This window comes from Lissotriton vulgaris, chromosome 1_1, assembly GCF_964263255.1.
Source record: "Lissotriton vulgaris chromosome 1_1, aLisVul1.2, whole genome shotgun sequence".
NCBI lineage: Eukaryota > Metazoa > Chordata > Amphibia > Caudata > Salamandridae > Lissotriton > Lissotriton vulgaris.
The window spans coordinates 231,030,430-231,054,978 of NC_141685.1; the positions used below are offsets into that span (position 1 = coordinate 231,030,430).

General features: G+C 36.7%; 28 non-coding genes across 28 annotated transcripts; all 28 read left to right on the forward strand.

The window, feature by feature from the left end:
* The first annotated feature begins 177 nt into the window (after nucleotides 1-177).
* Nucleotides 178-249, forward strand: TRNAD-GUC (transfer RNA aspartic acid (anticodon GUC)). Its single transcript has one exon. It is a non-coding gene; the product is annotated as a tRNA-Asp (tRNA).
* Nucleotides 250-860: 611 nt separating this feature from the next.
* Nucleotides 861-932, forward strand: TRNAD-GUC (transfer RNA aspartic acid (anticodon GUC)). The gene has a single exon. It is a non-coding gene; the product is annotated as a tRNA-Asp (tRNA).
* Nucleotides 933-1,565: 633 nt separating this feature from the next.
* Nucleotides 1,566-1,637, forward strand: TRNAD-GUC (transfer RNA aspartic acid (anticodon GUC)). Its single transcript has one exon. It is a non-coding gene; the product is annotated as a tRNA-Asp (tRNA).
* A 1,326-nt stretch (nucleotides 1,638-2,963) lies between these two features.
* On the forward strand, nucleotides 2,964-3,035 carry TRNAD-GUC (transfer RNA aspartic acid (anticodon GUC)). Its single transcript has one exon. It is a non-coding gene; the product is annotated as a tRNA-Asp (tRNA).
* Nucleotides 3,036-3,646: 611 nt separating this feature from the next.
* TRNAD-GUC (transfer RNA aspartic acid (anticodon GUC)) lies at nucleotides 3,647-3,718 on the forward strand. Its single transcript has one exon. It is a non-coding gene; the product is annotated as a tRNA-Asp (tRNA).
* A 633-nt stretch (nucleotides 3,719-4,351) lies between these two features.
* On the forward strand, nucleotides 4,352-4,423 carry TRNAD-GUC (transfer RNA aspartic acid (anticodon GUC)). Its single transcript has one exon. It is a non-coding gene; the product is annotated as a tRNA-Asp (tRNA).
* A 1,326-nt stretch (nucleotides 4,424-5,749) lies between these two features.
* Nucleotides 5,750-5,821, forward strand: TRNAD-GUC (transfer RNA aspartic acid (anticodon GUC)). Its single transcript has one exon. It is a non-coding gene; the product is annotated as a tRNA-Asp (tRNA).
* A 625-nt stretch (nucleotides 5,822-6,446) lies between these two features.
* TRNAD-GUC (transfer RNA aspartic acid (anticodon GUC)) lies at nucleotides 6,447-6,518 on the forward strand. Its single transcript has one exon. It is a non-coding gene; the product is annotated as a tRNA-Asp (tRNA).
* Nucleotides 6,519-7,828: 1,310 nt separating this feature from the next.
* Nucleotides 7,829-7,900, forward strand: TRNAD-GUC (transfer RNA aspartic acid (anticodon GUC)). Its single transcript has one exon. It is a non-coding gene; the product is annotated as a tRNA-Asp (tRNA).
* A 633-nt stretch (nucleotides 7,901-8,533) lies between these two features.
* TRNAD-GUC (transfer RNA aspartic acid (anticodon GUC)) lies at nucleotides 8,534-8,605 on the forward strand. Its single transcript has one exon. It is a non-coding gene; the product is annotated as a tRNA-Asp (tRNA).
* A 627-nt stretch (nucleotides 8,606-9,232) lies between these two features.
* On the forward strand, nucleotides 9,233-9,304 carry TRNAD-GUC (transfer RNA aspartic acid (anticodon GUC)). Its single transcript has one exon. It is a non-coding gene; the product is annotated as a tRNA-Asp (tRNA).
* Nucleotides 9,305-9,915: 611 nt separating this feature from the next.
* On the forward strand, nucleotides 9,916-9,987 carry TRNAD-GUC (transfer RNA aspartic acid (anticodon GUC)). The gene has a single exon. It is a non-coding gene; the product is annotated as a tRNA-Asp (tRNA).
* A 1,351-nt stretch (nucleotides 9,988-11,338) lies between these two features.
* TRNAD-GUC (transfer RNA aspartic acid (anticodon GUC)) lies at nucleotides 11,339-11,410 on the forward strand. Its single transcript has one exon. It is a non-coding gene; the product is annotated as a tRNA-Asp (tRNA).
* A 611-nt stretch (nucleotides 11,411-12,021) lies between these two features.
* Nucleotides 12,022-12,093, forward strand: TRNAD-GUC (transfer RNA aspartic acid (anticodon GUC)). Its single transcript has one exon. It is a non-coding gene; the product is annotated as a tRNA-Asp (tRNA).
* Nucleotides 12,094-12,720: 627 nt separating this feature from the next.
* On the forward strand, nucleotides 12,721-12,792 carry TRNAD-GUC (transfer RNA aspartic acid (anticodon GUC)). Its single transcript has one exon. It is a non-coding gene; the product is annotated as a tRNA-Asp (tRNA).
* A 625-nt stretch (nucleotides 12,793-13,417) lies between these two features.
* TRNAD-GUC (transfer RNA aspartic acid (anticodon GUC)) lies at nucleotides 13,418-13,489 on the forward strand. Its single transcript has one exon. It is a non-coding gene; the product is annotated as a tRNA-Asp (tRNA).
* A 1,310-nt stretch (nucleotides 13,490-14,799) lies between these two features.
* TRNAD-GUC (transfer RNA aspartic acid (anticodon GUC)) lies at nucleotides 14,800-14,871 on the forward strand. Its single transcript has one exon. It is a non-coding gene; the product is annotated as a tRNA-Asp (tRNA).
* Nucleotides 14,872-15,504: 633 nt separating this feature from the next.
* On the forward strand, nucleotides 15,505-15,576 carry TRNAD-GUC (transfer RNA aspartic acid (anticodon GUC)). The gene has a single exon. It is a non-coding gene; the product is annotated as a tRNA-Asp (tRNA).
* A 611-nt stretch (nucleotides 15,577-16,187) lies between these two features.
* On the forward strand, nucleotides 16,188-16,259 carry TRNAD-GUC (transfer RNA aspartic acid (anticodon GUC)). The gene has a single exon. It is a non-coding gene; the product is annotated as a tRNA-Asp (tRNA).
* Nucleotides 16,260-17,611: 1,352 nt separating this feature from the next.
* On the forward strand, nucleotides 17,612-17,683 carry TRNAD-GUC (transfer RNA aspartic acid (anticodon GUC)). Its single transcript has one exon. It is a non-coding gene; the product is annotated as a tRNA-Asp (tRNA).
* Nucleotides 17,684-18,294: 611 nt separating this feature from the next.
* TRNAD-GUC (transfer RNA aspartic acid (anticodon GUC)) lies at nucleotides 18,295-18,366 on the forward strand. The gene has a single exon. It is a non-coding gene; the product is annotated as a tRNA-Asp (tRNA).
* Nucleotides 18,367-19,001: 635 nt separating this feature from the next.
* On the forward strand, nucleotides 19,002-19,073 carry TRNAD-GUC (transfer RNA aspartic acid (anticodon GUC)). Its single transcript has one exon. It is a non-coding gene; the product is annotated as a tRNA-Asp (tRNA).
* A 627-nt stretch (nucleotides 19,074-19,700) lies between these two features.
* On the forward strand, nucleotides 19,701-19,772 carry TRNAD-GUC (transfer RNA aspartic acid (anticodon GUC)). The gene has a single exon. It is a non-coding gene; the product is annotated as a tRNA-Asp (tRNA).
* A 611-nt stretch (nucleotides 19,773-20,383) lies between these two features.
* On the forward strand, nucleotides 20,384-20,455 carry TRNAD-GUC (transfer RNA aspartic acid (anticodon GUC)). The gene has a single exon. It is a non-coding gene; the product is annotated as a tRNA-Asp (tRNA).
* Nucleotides 20,456-21,801: 1,346 nt separating this feature from the next.
* Nucleotides 21,802-21,873, forward strand: TRNAD-GUC (transfer RNA aspartic acid (anticodon GUC)). Its single transcript has one exon. It is a non-coding gene; the product is annotated as a tRNA-Asp (tRNA).
* Nucleotides 21,874-22,484: 611 nt separating this feature from the next.
* Nucleotides 22,485-22,556, forward strand: TRNAD-GUC (transfer RNA aspartic acid (anticodon GUC)). The gene has a single exon. It is a non-coding gene; the product is annotated as a tRNA-Asp (tRNA).
* A 627-nt stretch (nucleotides 22,557-23,183) lies between these two features.
* Nucleotides 23,184-23,255, forward strand: TRNAD-GUC (transfer RNA aspartic acid (anticodon GUC)). Its single transcript has one exon. It is a non-coding gene; the product is annotated as a tRNA-Asp (tRNA).
* A 611-nt stretch (nucleotides 23,256-23,866) lies between these two features.
* On the forward strand, nucleotides 23,867-23,938 carry TRNAD-GUC (transfer RNA aspartic acid (anticodon GUC)). Its single transcript has one exon. It is a non-coding gene; the product is annotated as a tRNA-Asp (tRNA).
* Nucleotides 23,939-24,549: the final 611 nt, after the last annotated feature.

Here is a 24,549-nt window from a genome sequence, read left to right on the forward strand (position 1 = left end):
AATTTCTTCATAAAACTAATTGTTTTTGGCTAGGAATTTCTGTATTGTAATAATTTAGGAAAAAAGATTACTTGTCCTAACCAAAAGCAGCAATTCTGCCTATTACAATACTGAGAATTGATCGAGGGCATGCCTTAACCCCAGGGAGATGAGCACTGTTTAACTGAAGCCAATAAGTCCTCGTTAGTATAGTGGTCAGTATCCCCGCCTGTCACGCGGGAGACCGGGGTTCAATTCCCCGACGGGGAGGAGATTCCTTTTATTCACACAATTAAATAAAATGATGTACTTTCTAACATTGTAAAATATATCTGTCATTATCCTTGCCTATTCCGATTGAGAAAAAAGGTTGAATTCACTGATGGCCAAAATGCTTACTGATGTGTTAACTGAAATTCAGAATATGCTCTGAATATTTCAGCATGCACAGGCGTACCATCAAAACCAATTTACGTCTACAATCTGTTGGAAAATGAGATGAAGCAGTGGTGAATCCTAGGCCGCTGTTCCACTCGATTGGCACGATTTACAAGTAGAATGACTGCTTTTGGTTAGTAGTGACCCCTGGTGGCTAATAGTTATAAGCTGCAAATGGTAAAGTGAGCTGATTATATATATATATATATTGATGAATAGAAAGATAGCTAGATAGACAGATCGATAGATATTTATTTCAATGAAATAATTTCTTCATAAAACTAATTGTTTTTGGCTAGGAATTTCTGTATTGTAATAATTTAGGAAAAAAGATTACTTGTCCTAACCAAAAGCAGCAATTCTGCCTATTACAATACTGAGAATTGATCGAGGGCATGCCTTAACCCCAGGGAGGTGAGCACTGTTTAACTGAAGCCAATAAGTCCTCGTTAGTATAGTGGTCAGTATCCCCGCCTGTCACGCGGGAGACCGGGGTTCAATTCCCCGACGGGGAGGCGATTCCTTTTATTCACACAATTAAATAAAATGATGTACTTTCTAACATTGTAAAATATATCTGTCATTATCCTTGCCTATTCCGATTGAGAAAAAAGGTTGAATTCACTGATGGCCAAAATGCTTACTGATGTGTTAACTGAAATTCAGAATATGCTCTGAATATTTCAGCATGCACAGGCGTACCATCAAAACCAATTTACGTCTACAATCTGTTGGAAAATGAGATGAAGCAGTGGTGAATCCTAGGCCGCTGTTCCACTCAATTGGCACGATTTACAAGTAGAATGACTGCTTTTGGTTAGGAGTGACCCCTGGTGGCTAATAGTTATAAGCTGCAAATGGTAAAGTGAGCTGATTATATATATATATATATATATATATATAAATATATATATTGATGAATAGAAAGATAGCTAGATAGACAGATCGATAGATATTTATTTCAATGAAATAATTTCTTCATAAAACTAATTGTTTTTGGCTAGGAATTTCTGTATTGTAATAATTTAGGAAAAAAGATTACTTGTCCTAACCAAAAGCAGCAATTCTGCCTATTACAATACTGAGAATTGATCGAGGGCATGCCTTAACCCCAGGGAGATGAGCACTGTTTAACTGAAGCCAATAAGTCCTCGTTAGTATAGTGGTCAGTATCCCCGCCTGTCACGCGGGAGACCGGGGTTCAATTCCCCGACGGGGAGGAGATTCCTTTTATTCACACAATTAAATAAAATGATGTACTTTCTAACATTGTAAAATATATCTGTCATTATCCTTGCCTATTCCGATTGAGAAAAAAGGTTGAATTCACTGATGGCCAAAATGCTTACTGATGTGTTAACTGAAATTCAGAATATGCTCTGAATATTTCAGCATGCACAGGCGTACCATCAAAACCAATTTACGTCTACAATCTGTTGGAAAATGAGATGAAGCAGTGGTGAATCCTAGGCCGCTGTTCCACTCGATTGGCACGATTTACAAGTAGAATGACTGCTTTTGGTTAGTAGTGACCCCTGGTGGCTAATAGTTATAAGCTGCAAATGGTAAAGTGAGCTGATTATATATATATATATTTATATAAATATATATATTGATGAATAGAAAGATAGCTAGATAGACAGATCGATAGATATTTATTTCAATGAAATAATTTCTTCATAAAACTAATTGTTTTTGGCTAGGAATTTCTGTATTGTAATAATTTAGGAAAAAAGATTACTTGTCCTAACCAAAAGCAGCAATTCTGCCTATTACAATACTGAGAATTGATCGAGGGCATGCCTTAACCCCAGGGAGATGAGCACTGTTTAAGTGAAGCCAATAAGTCCTCGTTAGTATAGTGGTCAGTATCCCCGCCTGTCACGCGGGAGACCGGGGTTCAATTCCCCGACCGGGAGGAGATTCCTTTTATTCACACAATTAAATAAAATGATGTACTTTCTAACATTGTAAAATATATCTGTCATTATGCTTGCCTATTCCGATTGAGAAAAAAGGTTGAATTCACTGATGGCCAAAATGCTTACTGATGTGTTAACTGAAATTCAGAATATGCTCTGAATATTTCAGCATGCACAGGCGTACCATCAAAACCAATTTACGTCTACAATCTGTTGGAAAATGAGATGAAGCAGTGGTGAATCCTAGGCCGCTGTTCCACTCGATTGGCACGATTTACAAGTAGAATGACTGCTTTTGGTTAGTAGTGACCCCTGGTGGCTAATAGTTATAAGCTGCAAATGGTAAAGTGAGCTGATTATATATATATATATTTATATAAATATATATATTGATGAATAGAAAGATAGCTAGATAGACAGATCGATAGATATTTATTTCAATGAAATAATTTCTTCATAAAACTAATTGTTTTTGGCTAGGAATTTCTGTATTGTAATAATTTAGGAAAAAAGATTACTTGTCCTAACCAAAAGCAGCAATTCTGCCTATTACAATACTGAGAATTGATCGAGGGCATGCCTTAACCCCAGGGAGATGAGCACTGTTTAACTGAAGCCAATAAGTCCTCGTTAGTATAGTGGTCAGTATCCCCGCCTGTCACGCGGGAGACCGGGGTTCAATTCCCCGACGGGGAGGAGATTCCTTTTATTCACACAATTAAATAAAATGATGTACTTTCTAACATTGTAAAATATATCTGTCATTATCCTTGCCTATTCCGATTGAGAAAAAAGGTTGAATTCACTGATGGCCAAAATGCTTACTGATGTGTTAACTGAAATTCAGAATATGCTCTGAATATTTCAGCATGCACAGGCGTACCATCAAAACCAATTTACGTCTACAATCTGTTGGAAAATGAGATGAAGCAGTGGTGAATCCTAGGCCGCTGTTCCACTCGATTGGCACGATTTACAAGTAGAATGACTGCTTTTGGTTAGTAGTGACCCCTGGTGGCTAATAGTTATAAGCTGCAAATGGTAAAGTGAGCTGATTATATATATATATATATTGATGAATAGAAAGATAGCTAGATAGACAGATCGATAGATATTTATTTCAATGAAATAATTTCTTCATAAAACTAATTGTTTTTGGCTAGGAATTTCTGTATTGTAATAATTTAGGAAAAAAGATTACTTGTCCTAACCAAAAGCAGCAATTCTGCCTATTACAATACTGAGAATTGATCGAGGGCATGCCTTAACCCCAGGGAGGTGAGCACTGTTTAACTGAAGCCAATAAGTCCTCGTTAGTATAGTGGTCAGTATCCCCGCCTGTCACGCGGGAGACCGGGGTTCAATTCCCCGACGGGGAGGCGATTCCTTTTATTCACACAATTAAATAAAATGATGTACTTTCTAACATTGTAAAATATATCTGTCATTATCCTTGCCTATTCCGATTGAGAAAAAAGGTTGAATTCACTGATGGCCAAAATGCTTACTGATGTGTTAACTGAAATTCAGAATATGCTCTGAATATTTCAGCATGCACAGGCGTACCATCAAAACCAATTTACGTCTACAATCTGTTGGAAAATGAGATGAAGCAGTGGTGAATCCTAGGCCGCTGTTCCACTCAATTGGCACGATTTACAAGTAGAATGACTGCTTTTGGTTAGGAGTGACCCCTGGTGGCTAATAGTTATAAGCTGCAAATGGTAAAGTGAGCTGATTATATATATATATATATATATATATATAAATATATATATTGATGAATAGAAAGATAGCTAGATAGACAGATCGATAGATATTTATTTCAATGAAATAATTTCTTCATAAAACTAATTGTTTTTGGCTAGGAATTTCTGTATTGTAATAATTTAGGAAAAAAGATTACTTGTCCTAACCAAAAGCAGCAATTCTGCCTATTACAATACTGAGAATTGATCGAGGGCATGCCTTAACCCCAGGGAGATGAGCACTGTTTAACTGAAGCCAATAAGTCCTCGTTAGTATAGTGGTCAGTATCCCCGCCTGTCACGCGGGAGACCGGGGTTCAATTCCCCGACGGGGAGGAGATTCCTTTTATTCACACAATTAAATAAAATGATGTACTTTCTAACATTGTAAAATATATCTGTCATTATCCTTGCCTATTCCGATTGAGAAAAAAGGTTGAATTCACTGATGGCCAAAATGCTTACTGATGTGTTAACTGAAATTCAGAATATGCTCTGAATATTTCAGCATGCACAGGCGTACCATCAAAACCAATTTACGTCTACAATCTGTTGGAAAATGAGATGAAGCAGTGGTGAATCCTAGGCCGCTGTTCCACTCGATTGGCACGATTTACAAGTAGAATGACTGCTTTTGGTTAGTAGTGACCCCTGGTGGCTAATAGTTATAAGCTGCAAATGGTAAAGTGAGCTGATTATATATATATATATTTATATAAATATATATATTGATGAATAGAAAGATAGCTAGATAGACAGATCGATAGATATTTATTTCAATGAAATAATTTCTTCATAAAACTAATTGTTTTTGGCTAGGAATTTCTGTATTGTAATAATTTAGGAAAAAAGATTACTTGTCCTAACCAAAAGCAGCAATTCTGCCTATTACAATACTGAGAATTGATCGAGGGCATGCCTTAACCCCAGGGAGATGAGCACTGTTTAAGTGAAGCCAATAAGTCCTCGTTAGTATAGTGGTCAGTATCCCCGCCTGTCACGCGGGAGACCGGGGTTCAATTCCCCGACCGGGAGGAGATTCCTTTTATTCACACAATTAAATAAAATGATGTACTTTCTAACATTGTAAAATATATCTGTCATTATGCTTGCCTATTCCGATTGAGAAAAAAGGTTGAATTCACTGATGGCCAAAATGCTTACTGATGTGTTAACTGAAATTCAGAATATGCTCTGAATATTTCAGCATGCACAGGCGTACCATCAAAACCAATTTACGTCTACAATCTGTTGGAAAATGAGATGAAGCAGTGGTGAATCCTAGGCCGCTGTTCCACTCGATTGGCACGATTTACAAGTAGAATGACTGCTTTTGGTTAGTAGTGACCCCTGGTGGCTAATAGTTATAAGCTGCAAATGGTAAAGTGAGCTGATTATATATATATATATTTATATAAATATATATATTGATGAATAGAAAGATAGCTAGATAGACAGATCGATAGATATTTATTTCAATGAAATAATTTCTTCATAAAACTAATTGTTTTTGGCTAGGAATTTCTGTATTGTAATAATTTAGGAAAAAAGATTACTTGTCCTAACCAAAAGCAGCAATTCTGCCTATTACAATACTGAGAATTGATCGAGGGCATGCCTTAACCCCAGGGAGATGAGCACTGTTTAACTGAAGCCAATAAGTCCTCGTTAGTATAGTGGTCAGTATCCCCGCCTGTCACGCGGGAGACCGGGGTTCAATTCCCCGACGGGGAGGAGATTCCTTTTATTCACACAATTAAATAAAATGATGTACTTTCTAACATTGTAAAATATATCTGTCATTATCCTTGCCTATTCCGATTGAGAAAAAAGGTTGAATTCACTGATGGCCAAAATGCTTACTGATGTGTTAACTGAAATTCAGAATATGCTCTGAATATTTCAGCATGCACAGGCGTACCATCAAAACCAATTTACGTCTACAATCTGTTGGAAAATGAGATGAAGCAGTGGTGAATCCTAGGCCGCTGTTCCACTCGATTGGCACGATTTACAAGTAGAATGACTGCTTTTGGTTAGTAGTGACCCCTGGTGGCTAATAGTTATAAGCTGCAAATGGTAAAGTGAGCTGATTATATATATATATATATATAAATATATATATTGATGAATAGAAAGATAGCTAGATAGACAGATCGATAGATATTTATTTCAATGAAATAATTTCTTCATAAAACTAATTGTTTTTGGCTAGGAATTTCTGTATTGTAATAATTTAGGAAAAAAGATTACTTGTCCTAACCAAAAGCAGCAATTCTGCCTATTACAATACTGAGAATTGATCGAGGGCATGCCTTAACCCCAGGGAGGTGAGCACTGTTTAACTGAAGCCAATAAGTCCTCGTTAGTATAGTGGTCAGTATCCCCGCCTGTCACGCGGGAGACCGGGGTTCAATTCCCCGACGGGGAGGAGATTCCTTTTATTCACACAATTAAATAAAATGATGTACTTTCTAACATTGTAAAATATATCTGTCATTATCCTTGCCTATTCCGATTGAGAAAAAAGGTTGAATTCACTGATGGCCAAAATGCTTACTGATGTGTTAACTGAAATTCAGAATATGCTCTGAATATTTCAGCATGCACAGGCGTACCATCAAAACCAATTTACGTCTACAATCTGTTGGAAAATGAGATGAAGCAGTGGTGAATCCTAGGCCGCTGTTCCACTCGATTGGCACGATTTACAAGTAGAATGACTGCTTTTGGTTAGTAGTGACCCCTGGTGGCTAATAGTTATAAGCTGCAAATGGTAAAGTGAGCTGATTATATATATATATATATATATAAATATATATATTGATGAATAGAAAGATAGCTAGATAGACAGATCGATAGATATTTATTTCAATGAAATAATTTCTTCATAAAACTAATTGTTTTTGGCTAGGAATTTCTGTATTGTAATAATTTAGGAAAAAAGATTACTTGTCCTAACCAAAAGCAGCAATTCTGCCTATTACAATACTGAGAATTGATCGAGGGCATGCCTTAACCCCAGGGAGATGAGCACTGTTTAACTGAAGCCAATAAGTCCTCGTTAGTATAGTGGTCAGTATCCCCGCCTGTCACGCGGGAGACCGGGGTGCAATTCCCCGACGGGGAGGAGATTCCTTTTATTCACACAATTAAATAAAATGATGTACTTTCTAACATTGTAAAATATATCTGTCATTATCCTTGCCTATTCCGATTGAGAAAAAAGGTTGAATTCACTGATGGCCAAAATGCTTACTGATGTGTTAACTGAAATTCAGAATATGCTCTGAATATTTCAGCATGCACAGGCGTACCATCAAAACCAATTTACGTCTACAATCTGTTGGAAAATGAGATGAAGCAGTGGTGAATCCTAGGCCGCTGTTCCACTCGATTGGCACGATTTACAAGTAGAATGACTGCTTTTGGTTAGTAGTGACCCCTGGTGGCTAATAGTTATAAGCTGCAAATGGTAAAGTGAGCTGATTATATATATATATATATTGATGAATAGAAAGATAGCTAGATAGACAGATCGATAGATATTTATTTCAATGAAATAATTTCTTCATAAAACTAATTGTTTTTGGCTAGGAATTTCTGTATTGTAATAATTTAGGAAAAAAGATTACTTGTCCTAACCAAAAGCAGCAATTCTGCCTATTACAATACTGAGAATTGATCGAGGGCATGCCTTAACCCCAGGGAGGTGAGCACTGTTTAACTGAAGCCAATAAGTCCTCGTTAGTATAGTGGTCAGTATCCCCGCCTGTCACGCGGGAGACCGGGGTTCAATTCCCCGACGGGGAGGCGATTCCTTTTATTCACACAATTAAATAAAATGATGTACTTTCTAACATTGTAAAATATATCTGTCATTATCCTTGCCTATTCCGATTGAGAAAAAAGGTTGAATTCACTGATGGCCAAAATGCTTACTGATGTGTTAACTGAAATTCAGAATATGCTCTGAATATTTCAGCATGCACAGGCGTACCATCAAAACCAATTTACGTCTACAATCTGTTGGAAAATGAGATGAAGCAGTGGTGAATCCTAGGCCGCTGTTCCACTCAATTGGCACGATTTACAAGTAGAATGACTGCTTTTGGTTAGGAGTGACCCCTGGTGGCTAATAGTTATAAGCTGCAAATGGTAAAGTGAGCTGATTATATATATATATATATATATATATATAAATATATATATTGATGAATAGAAAGATAGCTAGATAGACAGATCGATAGATATTTATTTCAATGAAATAATTTCTTCATAAAACTAATTGTTTTTGGCTAGGAATTTCTGTATTGTAATAATTTAGGAAAAAAGATTACTTGTCCTAACCAAAAGCAGCAATTCTGCCTATTACAATACTGAGAATTGATCGAGGGCATGCCTTAACCCCAGGGAGGTGAGCACTGTTTAACTGAAGCCAATAAGTCCTCGTTAGTATAGTGGTCAGTATCCCCGCCTGTCACGCGGGAGACCGGGGTTCAATTCCCCGACGGGGAGGAGATTCCTTTTATTCACACAATTAAATAAAATGATGTACTTTCTAACATTGTAAAATATATCTGTCATTATCCTTGCCTATTCCGATTGAGAAAAAAGGTTGAATTCACTGATGGCCAAAATGCTTACTGATGTGTTAACTGAAATTCAGAATATGCTCTGAATATTTCAGCATGCACAGGCGTACCATCAAAACCAATTTACGTCTACAATCTGTTGGAAAATGAGATGAAGCAGTGGTGAATCCTAGGCCGCTGTTCCACTCGATTGGCACGATTTACAAGTAGAATGACTGCTTTTGGTTAGTAGTGACCCCTGGTGGCTAATAGTTATAAGCTGCAAATGGTAAAGTGAGCTGATTATATATATATATATATATATAAATATATATATTGATGAATAGAAAGATAGCTAGATAGACAGATCGATAGATATTTATTTCAATGAAATAATTTCTTCATAAAACTAATTGTTTTTGGCTAGGAATTTCTGTATTGTAATAATTTAGGAAAAAAGATTACTTGTCCTAACCAAAAGCAGCAATTCTGCCTATTACAATACTGAGAATTGATCGAGGGCATGCCTTAACCCCAGGGAGATGAGCACTGTTTAACTGAAGCCAATAAGTCCTCGTTAGTATAGTGGTCAGTATCCCCGCCTGTCACGCGGGAGACCGGGGTTCAATTCCCCGACGGGGAGGAGATTCCTTTTATTCACACAATTAAATAAAATGATGTACTTTCTAACATTGTAAAATATATCTGTCATTATCCTTGCCTATTCCGATTGAGAAAACAGGTTGAATTCACTGATGGCCAAAATGCTTACTGATGTGTTAACTGAAATTCAGAATATGCTCTGAATATTTCAGCATGCACAGGCGTACCATCAAAACCAATTTACGTCTACAATCTGTTGGAAAATGAGATGAAGCAGTGGTGAATCCTAGGCCGCTGTTCCACTCGATTGGCACGATTTACAAGTAGAATGACTGCTTTTGGTTAGTAGTGACCCCTGGTGGCTAATAGTTATAAGCTGCAAATGGTAAAGTGAGCTGATTATATATATATATATATTGATGAATAGAAAGATAGCTAGATAGACAGATCGATAGATATTTATTTCAATGAAATAATTTCTTCATAAAACTAATTGTTTTTGGCTAGGAATTTCTGTATTGTAATAATTTAGGAAAAAAGATTACTTGTCCTAACCAAAAGCAGCAATTCTGCCTATTACAATACTGAGAATTGATCGAGGGCATGCCTTAACCCCAGGGAGGTGAGCACTGTTTAACTGAAGCCAATAAGTCCTCGTTAGTATAGTGGTCAGTATCCCCGCCTGTCACGCGGGAGACCGGGGTTCAATTCCCCGACGGGGAGGCGATTCCTTTTATTCACACAATTAAATAAAATGATGTACTTTCTAACATTGTAAAATATATCTGTCATTATCCTTGCCTATTCCGATTGAGAAAAAAGGTTGAATTCACTGATGGCCAAAATGCTTACTGATGTGTTAACTGAAATTCAGAATATGCTCTGAATATTTCAGCATGCACAGGCGTACCATCAAAACCAATTTACGTCTACAATCTGTTGGAAAATGAGATGAAGCAGTGGTGAATCCTAGGCCGCTGTTCCACTCAATTGGCACGATTTACAAGTAGAATGACTGCTTTTGGTTAGGAGTGACCCCTGGTGGCTAATAGTTATAAGCTGCAAATGGTAAAGTGAGCTGATTATATATATATATATATATATATATATATATATAAATATATATATTGATGAATAGAAAGATAGCTAGATAGACAGATCGATAGATATTTATTTCAATGAAATAATTTCTTCATAAAACTAATTGTTTTTGGCTAGGAATTTCTGTATTGTAATAATTTAGGAAAAAAGATTACTTGTCCTAACCAAAAGCAGCAATTCTGCCTATTACAATACTGAGAATTGATCGAGGGCATGCCTTAACCCCAGGGAGGTGAGCACTGTTTAACTGAAGCCAATAAGTCCTCGTTAGTATAGTGGTCAGTATCCCCGCCTGTCACGCGGGAGACCGGGGTTCAATTCCCAGACGGGGAGGAGATTCCTTTTATTCACACAATTAAATAAAATGATGTACTTTCTAACATTGTAAAATATATCTGTCATTATCCTTGCCTACTCCGATTGAGAAAAAAGGTTGAATTCACTGATGGCCAAAATGCTTACTGATGTGTTAACTGAAATTCAGAATATGCTCTGAATATTTCAGCATGCACAGGCGTACCATCAAAACCAATTTACGTCTACAATCTGTTGGAAAATGAGATGAAGCAGTGGTGAATCCTAGGCCGCTGTTCCACTCAATTGGCACGATTTACAAGTAGAATGACTGCTTTTGGTTAGGAGTGACCCCTGGTGGCTAATAGTTATAAGCTGCAAATGGTAAAGTGAGCTGATTATATATATATATATATATATATATATATATATATAATATATATATTGATGAATAGAAAGATAGCTAGATAGACAGATCGATAGATATTTATTTCAATGAAATAATTTCTTCATAAAACTAATTGTTTTTGGCTAGGAATTTCTGTATTGTAATAATTTAGGAAAAAAGATTACTTGTCCTAACCAAAAGCAGCAATTCTGCCTATTACAATACTGAGAATTGATCGAGGGCATGCCTTAACCCCAGGGAGATGAGCACTGTTTAACTGAAGCCAATAAGTCCTCGTTAGTATAGTGGTCAGTATCCCCGCCTGTCACGCGGGAGACCGGGGTTCAATTCCCCGACGGGGAGGAGATTCCTTTTATTCACACAATTAAATAAAATGATGTACTTTCTAACATTGTAAAATATATCTGTCATTATCCTTGCCTATTCCGATTGAGAAAAAAGGTTGAATTCACTGATGGCCAAAATGCTTACTGATGTGTTAACTGAAATTCAGAATATGCTCTGAATATTTCAGCATGCACAGGCGTACCATCAAAACCAATTTACGTCTACAATCTGTTGGAAAATGAGATGAAGCAGTGGTGAATCCTAGGCCGCTGTTCCACTCGATTGGCACGATTTACAAGTAGAATGACTGCTTTTGGTTAGTAGTGACCCCTGGTGGCTAATAGTTATAAGCTGCAAATGGTAAAGTGAGCTGATTATATATATATATATATTGATGAATAGAAAGATAGCTAGATAGACAGATCGATAGATATTTATTTCAATGAAATAATTTCTTCATAAAACTAATTGTTTTTGGCTAGGAATTTCTGTATTGTAATAATTTAGGAAAAAAGATTACTTGTCCTAACCAAAAGCAGCAATTCTGCCTATTACAATACTGAGAATTGATCGAGGGCATGCCTTAACCCCAGGGAGGTGAGCACTGTTTAACTGAAGCCAATAAGTCCTCGTTAGTATAGTGGTCAGTATCCCCGCCTGTCACGCGGGAGACCGGGGTTCAATTCCCCGACGGGGAGGCGATTCCTTTTATTCACACAATTAAATAAAATGATGTACTTTCTAACATTGTAAAATATATCTGTCATTATCCTTGCCTATTCCGATTGAGAAAAAAGGTTGAATTCACTGATGGCCAAAATGCTTACTGATGTGTTAACTGAAATTCAGAATATGCTCTGAATATTTCAGCATGCACAGGCGTACCATCAAAACCAATTTACGTCTACAATCTGTTGGAAAATGAGATGAAGCAGTGGTGAATCCTAGGCCGCTGTTCCACTCGATTGGCACGATTTACAAGTAGAATGACTGCTTTTGGTTAGTAGTGACCCCTGGTGGCTAATAGTTATAAGCTGCAAATGGTAAAGTGAGCTGATTATATATATATATATTTATATAAATATATATATTGATGAATAGAAAGATAGCTAGATAGACAGATCGATAGATATTTATTTCAATGAAATAATTTCTTCATAAAACTAATTGTTTTTGGCTAGGAATTTCTGTATTGTAATAATTTAGGAAAAAAGATTACTTGTCCTAACCAAAAGCAGCAATTCTGCCTATTACAATACTGAGAATTGATCGAGGGCATGCCTTAACCCCAGGGAGATGAGCACTGTTTAACTGAAGCCAATAAGTCCTCGTTAGTATAGTGGTCAGTATCCCCGCCTGTCACGCGGGAGACCGGGGTTCAATTCCCCGACGGGGAGGAGATTCCTTTTATTCACACAATTAAATAAAATGATGTACTTTCTAACATTGTAAAATATATCTGTCATTATCCTTGCCTATTCCGATTGAGAAAAAAGGTTGAATTCACTGATGGCCAAAATGCTTACTGATGTGTTAACTGAAATTCAGAATATGCTCTGAATATTTCAGCATGCACAGGCGTACCATCAAAACCAATTTACGTCTACAATCTGTTGGAAAATGAGATGAAGCAGTGGTGAATCCTAGGCCGCTGTTCCACTCGATTGGCACGATTTACAAGTAGAATGACTGCTTTTGGTTAGTAGTGACCCCTGGTGGCTAATAGTTATAAGCTGCAAATGGTAAAGTGAGCTGATTATATATATATATATATATAAATATATATATTGATGAATAGAAAGATAGCTAGATAGACAGATCGATAGATATTTATTTCAATGAAATAATTTCTTCATAAAACTAATTGTTTTTGGCTAGGAATTTCTGTATTGTAATAATTTAGGAAAAAAGATTACTTGTCCTAACCAAAAGCAGCAATTCTGCCTATTACAATACTGAGAATTGATCGAGGGCATGCCTTAACCCCAGGGAGGTGAGCACTGTTTAACTGAAGCCAATAAGTCCTCGTTAGTATAGTGGTCAGTATCCCCGCCTGTCACGCGGGAGACCGGGGTTCAATTCCCCGACGGGGAGGAGATTCCTTTTATTCACACAATTAAATAAAATGATGTACTTTCTAACATTGTAAAATATATCTGTCATTATCCTTGCCTATTCCGATTGAGAAAAAAGGTTGAATTCACTGATGGCCAAAATGCTTACTGATGTGTTAACTGAAATTCAGAATATGCTCTGAATATTTCAGCATGCACAGGCGTACCATCAAAACCAATTTACGTCTACAATCTGTTGGAAAATGAGATGAAGCAGTGGTGAATCCTAGGCCGCTGTTCCACTCGATTGGCACGATTTACAAGTAGAATGACTGCTTTTGGTTAGTAGTGACCCCTGGTGGCTAATAGTTATAAGCTGCAAATGGTAAAGTGAGCTGATTATATATATATATATATATATAAATATATATATTGATGAATAGAAAGATAGCTAGATAGACAGATCGATAGATATTTATTTCAATGAAATAATTTCTTCATAAAACTAATTGTTTTTGGCTAGGAATTTCTGTATTGTAATAATTTAGGAAAAAAGATTACTTGTCCTAACCAAAAGCAGCAATTCTGCCTATTACAATACTGAGAATTGATCGAGGGCATGCCTTAACCCCAGGGAGATGAGCACTGTTTAACTGAAGCCAATAAGTCCTCGTTAGTATAGTGGTCAGTATCCCCGCCTGTCACGCGGGAGACCGGGGTGCAATTCCCCGACGGGGAGGAGATTCCTTTTATTCACACAATTAAATAAAATGATGTACTTTCTAACATTGTAAAATATATCTGTCATTATCCTTGCCTATTCCGATTGAGAAAAAAGGTTGAATTCACTGATGGCCAAAATGCTTACTGATGTGTTAACTGAAATTCAGAATATGCTCTGAATATTTCAGCATGCACAGGCGTACCATCAAAACCAATTTACGTCTACAATCTGTTGGAAAATGAGATGAAGCAGTGGTGAATCCTAGGCCGCTGTTCCACTCGATTGGCACGATTTACAAGTAGAATGACTGCTTTTGGTTAGTAGTGACCCCTGGTGGCTAATAGTTATAAGCTGCAAATGGTAAAGTGAGCTGATTATATATATATATATATTGATGAATAGAAAGATAGCTAGATAGACAGATCGATAGATATTTATTTCAATGAAATAATTTCTTCATAAAACTAATTGTTTTTGGCTAGGAATTTCTGTATTGTAATAATTTAGGAAAAAAGATTACTTGTCCTAACCAAAAGCAGCAATTCTGCCTATTACAATACTGAGAATTGATCGAGGGCATGCCTTAACCCCAGGGAGGTGAGCACTGTTTAACTGAAGCCAATAAGTCCTCGTTAGTATAGTGGTCAGTATCCCCGCCTGTCACGCGGGAGACCGGGGTTCAATTCCCCGACGGGGAGGCGATTCCTTTTATTCACACAATTAAATAAAATGATGTACTTTCTAACATTGTAAAATATATCTGTCATTATCCTTGCCTATTCCGATTGAGAAAAAAGGTTGAATTCACTGATGGCCAAAATGCTTACTGATGTGTTAACTGAAATTCAGAATATGCTCTGAATATTTCAGCATGCACAGGCGTACCATCAAAACCAATTTACGTCTACAATCTGTTGGAAAATGAGATGAAGCAGTGGTGAATCCTAGGCCGCTGTTCCACTCAATTGGCACGATTTACAAGTAGAATGACTGCTTTTGGTTAGGAGTGACCCCTGGTGGCTAATAGTTATAAGCTGCAAATGGTAAAGTGAGCTGATTATATATATATATATATATATATATATAAATATATATATTGATGAATAGAAAGATAGCTAGATAGACAGATCGATAGATATTTATTTCAATGAAATAATTTCTTCATAAAACTAATTGTTTTTGGCTAGGAATTTCTGTATTGTAATAATTTAGGAAAAAAGATTACTTGTCCTAACCAAAAGCAGCAATTCTGCCTATTACAATACTGAGAATTGATCGAGGGCATGCCTTAACCCCAGGGAGGTGAGCACTGTTTAACTGAAGCCAATAAGTCCTCGTTAGTATAGTGGTCAGTATCCCCGCCTGTCACGCGGGAGACCGGGGTTCAATTCCCCGACGGGGAGGAGATTCCTTTTATTCACACAATTAAATAAAATGATGTACTTTCTAACATTGTAAAATATATCTGTCATTATCCTTGCCTATTCCGATTGAGAAAAAAGGTTGAATTCACTGATGGCCAAAATGCTTACTGATGTGTTAACTGAAATTCAGAATATGCTCTGAATATTTCAGCATGCACAGGCGTACCATCAAAACCAATTTACGTCTACAATCTGTTGGAAAATGAGATGAAGCAGTGGTGAATCCTAGGCCGCTGTTCCACTCGATTGGCACGATTTACAAGTAGAATGACTGCTTTTGGTTAGTAGTGACCCCTGGTGGCTAATAGTTATAAGCTGCAAATGGTAAAGTGAGCTGATTATATATATATATATATTGATGAATAGAAAGATAGCTAGATAGACAGATCGATAGATATTTATTTCAATGAAATAATTTCTTCATAAAACTAATTGTTTTTGGCTAGGAATTTCTGTATTGTAATAATTTAGGAAAAAAGATTACTTGTCCTAACCAAAAGCAGCAATTCTGCCTATTACAATACTGAGAATTGATCGAGGGCATGCCTTAACCCCAGGGAGGTGAGCACTGTTTAACTGAAGCCAATAAGTCCTCGTTAGTATAGTGGTCAGTATCCCCGCCTGTCACGCGGGAGACCGGGGTTCAATTCCCCGACGGGGAGGCGATTCCTTTTATTCACACAATTAAATAAAATGATGTACTTTCTAACATTGTAAAATATATCTGTCATTATCCTTGCCTATTCCGATTGAGAAAAAAGGTTGAATTCACTGATGGCCAAAATGCTTACTGATGTGTTAACTGAAATTCAGAATATGCTCTGAATATTTCAGCATGCACAGGCGTACCATCAAAACCAATTTACGTCTACAATCTGTTGGAAAATGAGATGAAGCAGTGGTGAATCCTAGGCCGCTGTTCCACTCAATTGGCACGATTTACAAGTAGAATGACTGCTTTTGGTTAGGAGTGACCCCTGGTGGCTAATAGTTATAAGCTGCAAATGGTAAAGTGAGCTGATTATATATATATATATATATATATATATAAATATATATATTGATGAATAGAAAGATAGCTAGATAGACAGATCGATAGATATTTATTTCAATGAAATAATTTCTTCATAAAACTAATTGTTTTTGGCTAGGAATTTCTGTATTGTAATAATTTAGGAAAAAAGATTACTTGTCCTAACCAAAAGCAGCAATTCTGCCTATTACAATACTGAGAATTGATCGAGGGCATGCCTTAACCCCAGGGAGGTGAGCACTGTTTAACTGAAGCCAATAAGTCCTCGTTAGTATAGTGGTCAGTATCCCCGCCTGTCACGCGGGAGACCGGGGTTCAATTCCCAGACGGGGAGGAGATTCCTTTTATTCACACAATTAAATAAAATGATGTACTTTCTAACATTGTAAAATATATCTGTCATTATCCTTGCCTACTCCGATTGAGAAAAAAGGTTGAATTCACTGATGGCCAAAATGCTTACTGATGTGTTAACTGAAATTCAGAATATGCTCTGAATATTTCAGCATGCACAGGCGTACCATCAAAACCAATTTACGTCTACAATCTGTTGGAAAATGAGATGAAGCAGTGGTGAATCCTAGGCCGCTGTTCCACTCAATTGGCACGATTTACAAGTAGAATGACTGCTTTTGGTTAGGAGTGACCCCTGGTGGCTAATAGTTATAAGCTGCAAATGGTAAAGTGAGCTGATTATATATATATATATATATATATATATATATATATATATATAAATATATATATTGATGAATAGAAAGATAGCTAGATAGACAGATCGATAGATATTTATTTCAATGAAATAATTTCTTCATAAAACTAATTGTTTTTGGCTAGGAATTTCTGTATTGTAATAATTTAGGAAAAAAGATTACTTGTCCTAACCAAAAGCAGCAATTCTGCCTATTACAATACTGAGAATTGATCGAGGGCATGCCTTAACCCCAGGGAGATGAGCACTGTTTAACTGAAGCCAATAAGTCCTCGTTAGTATAGTGGTCAGTATCCCCGCCTGTCACGCGGGAGACCGGGGTTCAATTCCCCGACGGGGAGGAGATTCCTTTTATTCACACAATTAAATAAAATGATGTACTTTCTAACATTGTAAAATATATCTGTCATTATCCTTGCCTATTCCGATTGAGAAAAAAGGTTGAATTCACTGATGGCCAAAATGCTTACTGATGTGTTAACTGAAATTCAGAATATGCTCTGAATATTTCAGCATGCACAGGCGTACCATCAAAACCAATTTACGTCTACAATCTGTTGGAAAATGAGATGAAGCAGTGGTGAATCCTAGGCCGCTGTTCCACTCGATTGGCACGATTTACAAGTAGAATGACTGCTTTTGGTTAGTAGTGACCCCTGGTGGCTAATAGTTATAAGCTGCAAATGGTAAAGTGAGCTGATTATATATATATATATATTGATGAATAGAAAGATAGCTAGATAGACAGATCGATAGATATTTATTTCAATGAAATAATTTCTTCATAAAACTAATTGTTTTTGGCTAGGAATTTCTGTATTGTAATAATTTAGGAAAAAAGATTACTTGTCCTAACCAAAAGCAGCAATTCTGCCTATTACAATACTGAGAATTGATCGAGGGCATGCCTTAACCCCAGGGAGGTGAGCACTGTTTAACTGAAGCCAATAAGTCCTCGTTAGTATAGTGGTCAGTATCCCCGCCTGTCACGCGGGAGACCGGGGTTCAATTCCCCGACGGGGAGGCGATTCCTTTTATTCACACAATTAAATAAAATGATGTACTTTCTAACATTGTAAAATATATCTGTCATTATCCTTGCCTATTCCGATTGAGAAAAAAGGTTGAATTCACTGATGGCCAAAATGCTTACTGATGTGTTAACTGAAATTCAGAATATGCTCTGAATATTTCAGCATGCACAGGCGTACCATCAAAACCAATTTACGTCTACAATCTGTTGGAAAATGAGATGAAGCAGTGGTGAATCCTAGGCCGCTGTTCCACTCAATTGGCACGATTTACAAGTAGAATGACTGCTTTTGGTTAGGAGTGACCCCTGGTGGCTAATAGTTATAAGCTGCAAATGGTAAAGTGAGCTGATTATATATATATATATATATATATATATATAAATATATATATTGATGAATAGAAAGATAGCTAGATAGACAGATCGATAGATATTTATTTCAATGAAATAATTTCTTCATAAAACTAATTGTTTTTGGCTAGGAATTTCTGTATTGTAATAATTTAGGAAAAAAGATTACTTGTCCTAACCAAAAGCAGCAATTCTGCCTATTACAATACTGAGAATTGATCGAGGGCATGCCTTAACCCCAGGGAGGTGAGCACTGTTTAACTGAAGCCAATAAGTCCTCGTTAGTATAGTGGTCAGTATCCCCGCCTGTCACGCGGGAGACCGGGGTTCAATTCCCCGACGGGGAGGAGATTCCTTTTATTCACACAATTAAATAAAATGATGTACTTTCTAACATTGTAAAATATATCTGTCATTATCCTTGCCTATTCCGATTGAGAAAAAAGGTTGAATTCACTGATGGCCAAAATGCTTACTGATGTGTTAACTGAAATTCAGAATATGCTCTGAATATTTCAGCATGCACAGGCGTACCATCAAAACCAATTTACGTCTACAATCTGTTGGAAAATGAGATGAAGCAGTGGTGAATCCTAGGCCGCTGTTCCACTCGATTGGCACGATTTACAAGTAGAATGACTGCTTTTGGTTAGTAGTGACCCCTGGTGGCTAATAGTTATAAGCTGCAAATGGTAAAGTGAGCTGATTATATATATATATATATATATAAATATATATATTGATGAATAGAAAGATAGCTAGATAGACAGATCGATAGATATTTATTTCAATGAAATAATTTCTTCATAAAACTAATTGTTTTTGGCTAGGAATTTCTGTATTGTAATAATTTAGGAAAAAAGATTACTTGTCCTAACCAAAAGCAGCAATTCTGCCTATTACAATACTGAGAATTGATCGAGGGCATGCCTTAACCCCAGGGAGATGAGCACTGTTTAACTGAAGCCAATAAGTCCTCGTTAGTATAGTGGTAAGTATCCCCGCCTGTCACGCGGGAGACCGGGGTTCAATTCCCCGACGGGGAGGAGATTCCTTTTATTCACACAATTAAATAAAATGATGTACTTTCTAACATTGTAAAATATATCTGTCATTATCCTTGCCTATTCCGATTGAGAAAACAGGTTGAATTCACTGATGGCCAAAATGCTTACTGATGTGTTAACTGAAATTCAGAATATGCTCTGAATATTTCAGCATGCACAGGCGTACCATCAAAACCAATTTACGTCTACAATCTGTTGGAAAATGAGATGAAGCAGTGGTGAATCCTAGGCCGCTGTTCCACTCGATTGGCACGATTTACAAGTAGAATGACTGCTTTTGGTTAGTAGTGACCCCTGGTGGCTAATAGTTATAAGCTGCAAATGGTAAAGTGAGCTGATTATATATATATATATATTGATGAATAGAAAGATAGCTAGATAGACAGATCGATAGATATTTATTTCAATGAAATAATTTCTTCATAAAACTAATTGTTTTTGGCTAGGAATTTCTGTATTGTAATAATTTAGGAAAAAAGATTACTTGTCCTAACCAAAAGCAGCAATTCTGCCTATTACAATACTGAGAATTGATCGAGGGCATGCCTTAACCCCAGGGAGGTGAGCACTGTTTAACTGAAGCCAATAAGTCCTCGTTAGTATAGTGGTCAGTATCCCCGCCTGTCACGCGGGAGACCGGGGTTCAATTCCCCGACGGGGAGGCGATTCCTTTTATTCACACAATTAAATAAAATGATGTACTTTCTAACATTGTAAAATATATCTGTCATTATCCTTGCCTATTCCGATTGAGAAAAAAGGTTGAATTCACTGATGGCCAAAATGCTTACTGATGTGTTAACTGAAATTCAGAATATGCTCTGAATATTTCAGCATGCACAGGCGTACCATCAAAACCAATTTACGTCTACAATCTGTTGGAAAATGAGATGAAGCAGTGGTGAATCCTAGGCCGCTGTTCCACTCAATTGGCACGATTTACAAGTAGAATGACTGCTTTTGGTTAGGAGTGACCCCTGGTGGCTAATAGTTATAAGCTGCAAATGGTAAAGTGAGCTGATTATATATATATATATATATATATATATATAAATATATATATTGATGAATAGAAAGATAGCTAGATAGACAGATCGATAGATATTTATTTCAATGAAATAATTTCTTCATAAAACTAATTGTTTTTGGCTAGGAATTTCTGTATTGTAATAATTTAGGAAAAAAGATTACTTGTCCTAACCAAAAGCAGCAATTCTGCCTATTACAATACTGAGAATTGATCGAGGGCATGCCTTAACCCCAGGGAGGTGAGCACTGTTTAACTGAAGCCAATAAGTCCTCGTTAGTATAGTGGTCAGTATCCCCGCCTGTCACGCGGGAGATCGGGGTTCAATTCCCAGACGGGGAGGAGATTCCTTTTATTCACACAATTAAATAAAATGATGTACTTTCTAACATTGTAAAATATATCTGTCATTATCCTTGCCTACTCCGATTGAGAAAAAAGGTTGAATTCACTGATGGCCAAAATGCTTACTGATGTGTTAACTGAAATTCAGAATATGCTCTGAATATTTCAGCATGCACAGGCGTACCATCAAAACCAATTTACGTCTACAATCTGTTGGAAAATGAGATGAAGCAGTGGTGAATCCTAGGCCGCTGTTCCACTCAATTGGCACGATTTACAAGTAGAATGACTGCTTTTGGTTAGGAGTGACCCCTGGTGGCTAATAGTTATAAGCTGCAAATGGTAAAGTGAGCTGATTATATATATATATATATATATATATATATATATAAATATATATATTGATGAATAGAAAGATAGCTAGATAGACAGATCGATAGATATTTATTTCAATGAAATAATTTCTTCATAAAACTAATTGTTTTTGGCTAGGAATTTCTGTATTGTAATAATTTAGGAAAAAAGATTACTTGTCCTAACCAAAAGCAGCAATTCTGCCTATTACAATACTGAGAATTGATCGAGGGCATGCCTTAACCCCAGGGAGATGAGCACTGTTTAACTGAAGCCAATAAGTCCTCGTTAGTATAGTGGTCAGTATCCCCGCCTGTCACGCGGGAGACCGGGGTTCAATTCCCCGACGGGGAGGAGATTCCTTTTATTCACACAATTAAATAAAATGATGTACTTTCTAACATTGTAAAATATATCTGTCATTATCCTTGCCTATTCCGATTGAGAAAAAAGGTTGAATTCACTGATGGCCAAAATGCTTACTGATGTGTTAACTGAAATTCAGAATATGCTCTGAATATTTCAGCATGCACAGGCGTACCATCAAAACCAATTTACGTCTACAATCTGTTGGAAAATGAGATGAAGCAGTGGTGAATCCTAGGCGGCTGTTCCACTCGATTGGCACGATTTACAAGTAGAATGACTGCTTTTGGTTAGTAGTGACCCCTGGTGGCTAATAGTTATAAGCTGCAAATGGTAAAGTGAGCTGATTATATATATATATATATTGATGAATAGAAAGATAGCTAGATAGACAGATCGATAGATATTTATTTCAATGAAATAATTTCTTCATAAAACTAATTGTTTTTGGCTAGGAATTTCTGTATTGTAATAATTTAGGAAAAAAGATTACTTGTCCTAACCAAAAGCAGCAATTCTGCCTATTACAATACTGAGAATTGATCGAGGGCATGCCTTAACCCCAGGGAGGTGAGCACTGTTTAACTGAAGCCAATAAGTCCTCGTTAGTATAGTGGTCAGTATCCCCGCCTGTCACGCGGGAGACCGGGGTTCAATTCCCCGACGGGGAGGAGATTCCTTTTATTCACACAATTAAATAAAATGATGTACTTTCTAACATTGTAAAATATATCTGTCATTATCCTTGCCTATTCCGATTGAGAAAAAAGGTTGAATTCACTGATGGCCAAAATGCTTACTGATGTGTTAACTGAAATTCAGAATATGCTCTGAATATTTCAGCATGCACAGGCGTACCATCAAAACCAATTTACGTCTACAATCTGTTGGAAAATGAGATGAAGCAGTGGTGAATCCTAGGCCGCTGTTCCACTCGATTGGCACGATTTACAAGTAGAATGACTGCTTTTGGTTAGTAGTGACCCCTGGTGGCTAATAGTTATAAGCTGCAAATGGTAAAGTGAGCTGATTATATATATATATATATATATAAATATATATATTGATGAATAGAAAGATAGCTAGATAGACAGATCGATAGATATTTATTTCAATGAAATAATTTCTTCATAAAACTAATTGTTTTTGGCTAGGAATTTCTGTATTGTAATAATTTAGGAAAAAAGATTACTTGTCCTAACCAAAAGCAGCAATTCTGCCTATTACAATACTGAGAATTGATCGAGGGCATGCCTTAACCCCAGGGAGATGAGCACTGTTTAACTGAAGCCAATAAGTCCTCGTTAGTATAGTGGTAAGTATCCCCGCCTGTCACGCGGGAGACCGGGGTTCAATTCCCCGACGGGGAGGAGATTCCTTTTATTCACACAATTAAATAAAATGATGTACTTTCTAACATTGTAAAATATATCTGTCATTATCCTTGCCTATTCCGATTGAGAAAACAGGTTGAATTCACTGATGGCCAAAATGCTTACTGATGTGTTAACTGAAATTCAGAATATGCTCTGAATATTTCAGCATGCACAGGCGTACCATCAAAACCAATTTACGTCTACAATCTGTTGGAAAATGAGATGAAGCAGTGGTGAATCCTAGGCCGCTGTTCCACTCGATTGGCACGATTTACAAGTAGAATGACTGCTTTTGGTTAGTAGTGACCCCTGGTGGCTAATAGTTATAAGCTGCAAATGGTAAAGTGAGCTGATTATATATATATATATATTGATGAATAGAAAGATAGCTAGATAGACAGATCGATAGATATTTATTTCAATGAAATAATTTCTTCATAAAACTAATTGTTTTTGGCTAGGAATTTCTGTATTGTAATAATTTAGGAAAAAAGATTACTTGTCCTAACCAAAAGCAGCAATTCTGCCTATTACAATACTGAGAATTGATCGAGGGCATGCCTTAACCCCAGGGAGGTGAGCACTGTTTAACTGAAGCCAATAAGTCCTCGTTAGTATAGTGGTCAGTATCCCCGCCTGTCACGCGGGAGACCGGGGTTCAATTCCCCGACGGGGAGGCGATTCCTTTTATTCACACAATTAAATAAAATGATGTACTTTCTAACATTGTAAAATATATCTGTCATTATCCTTGCCTATTCCGATTGAGAAAAAAGGTTGAATTCACTGATGGCCAAAATGCTTACTGATGTGTTAACTGAAATTCAGAATATGCTCTGAATATTTCAGCATGCACAGGCGTACCATCAAAACCAATTTACGTCTACAATCTGTTGGAAAATGAGATGAAGCAGTGGTGAATCCTAGGCCGCTGTTCCACTCAATTGGCACGATTTACAAGTAGAATGACTGCTTTTGGTTAGGAGTGACCCCTGGTGGCTAATAGTTATAAGCTGCAAATGGTAAAGTGAGCTGATTATATATATATATATATATATATATATATAAATATATATATTGATGAATAGAAAGATAGCTAGATAGACAGATCGATAGATATTTATTTCAATGAAATAATTTCTTCATAAAACTAATTGTTTTTGGCTAGGAATTTCTGTATTGTAATAATTTAGGAAAAAAGATTACTTGTCCTAACCAAAAGCAGCAATTCTGCCTATTACAATACTGAGAATTGATCGAGGGCATGCCTTAACCCCAGGGAGATGAG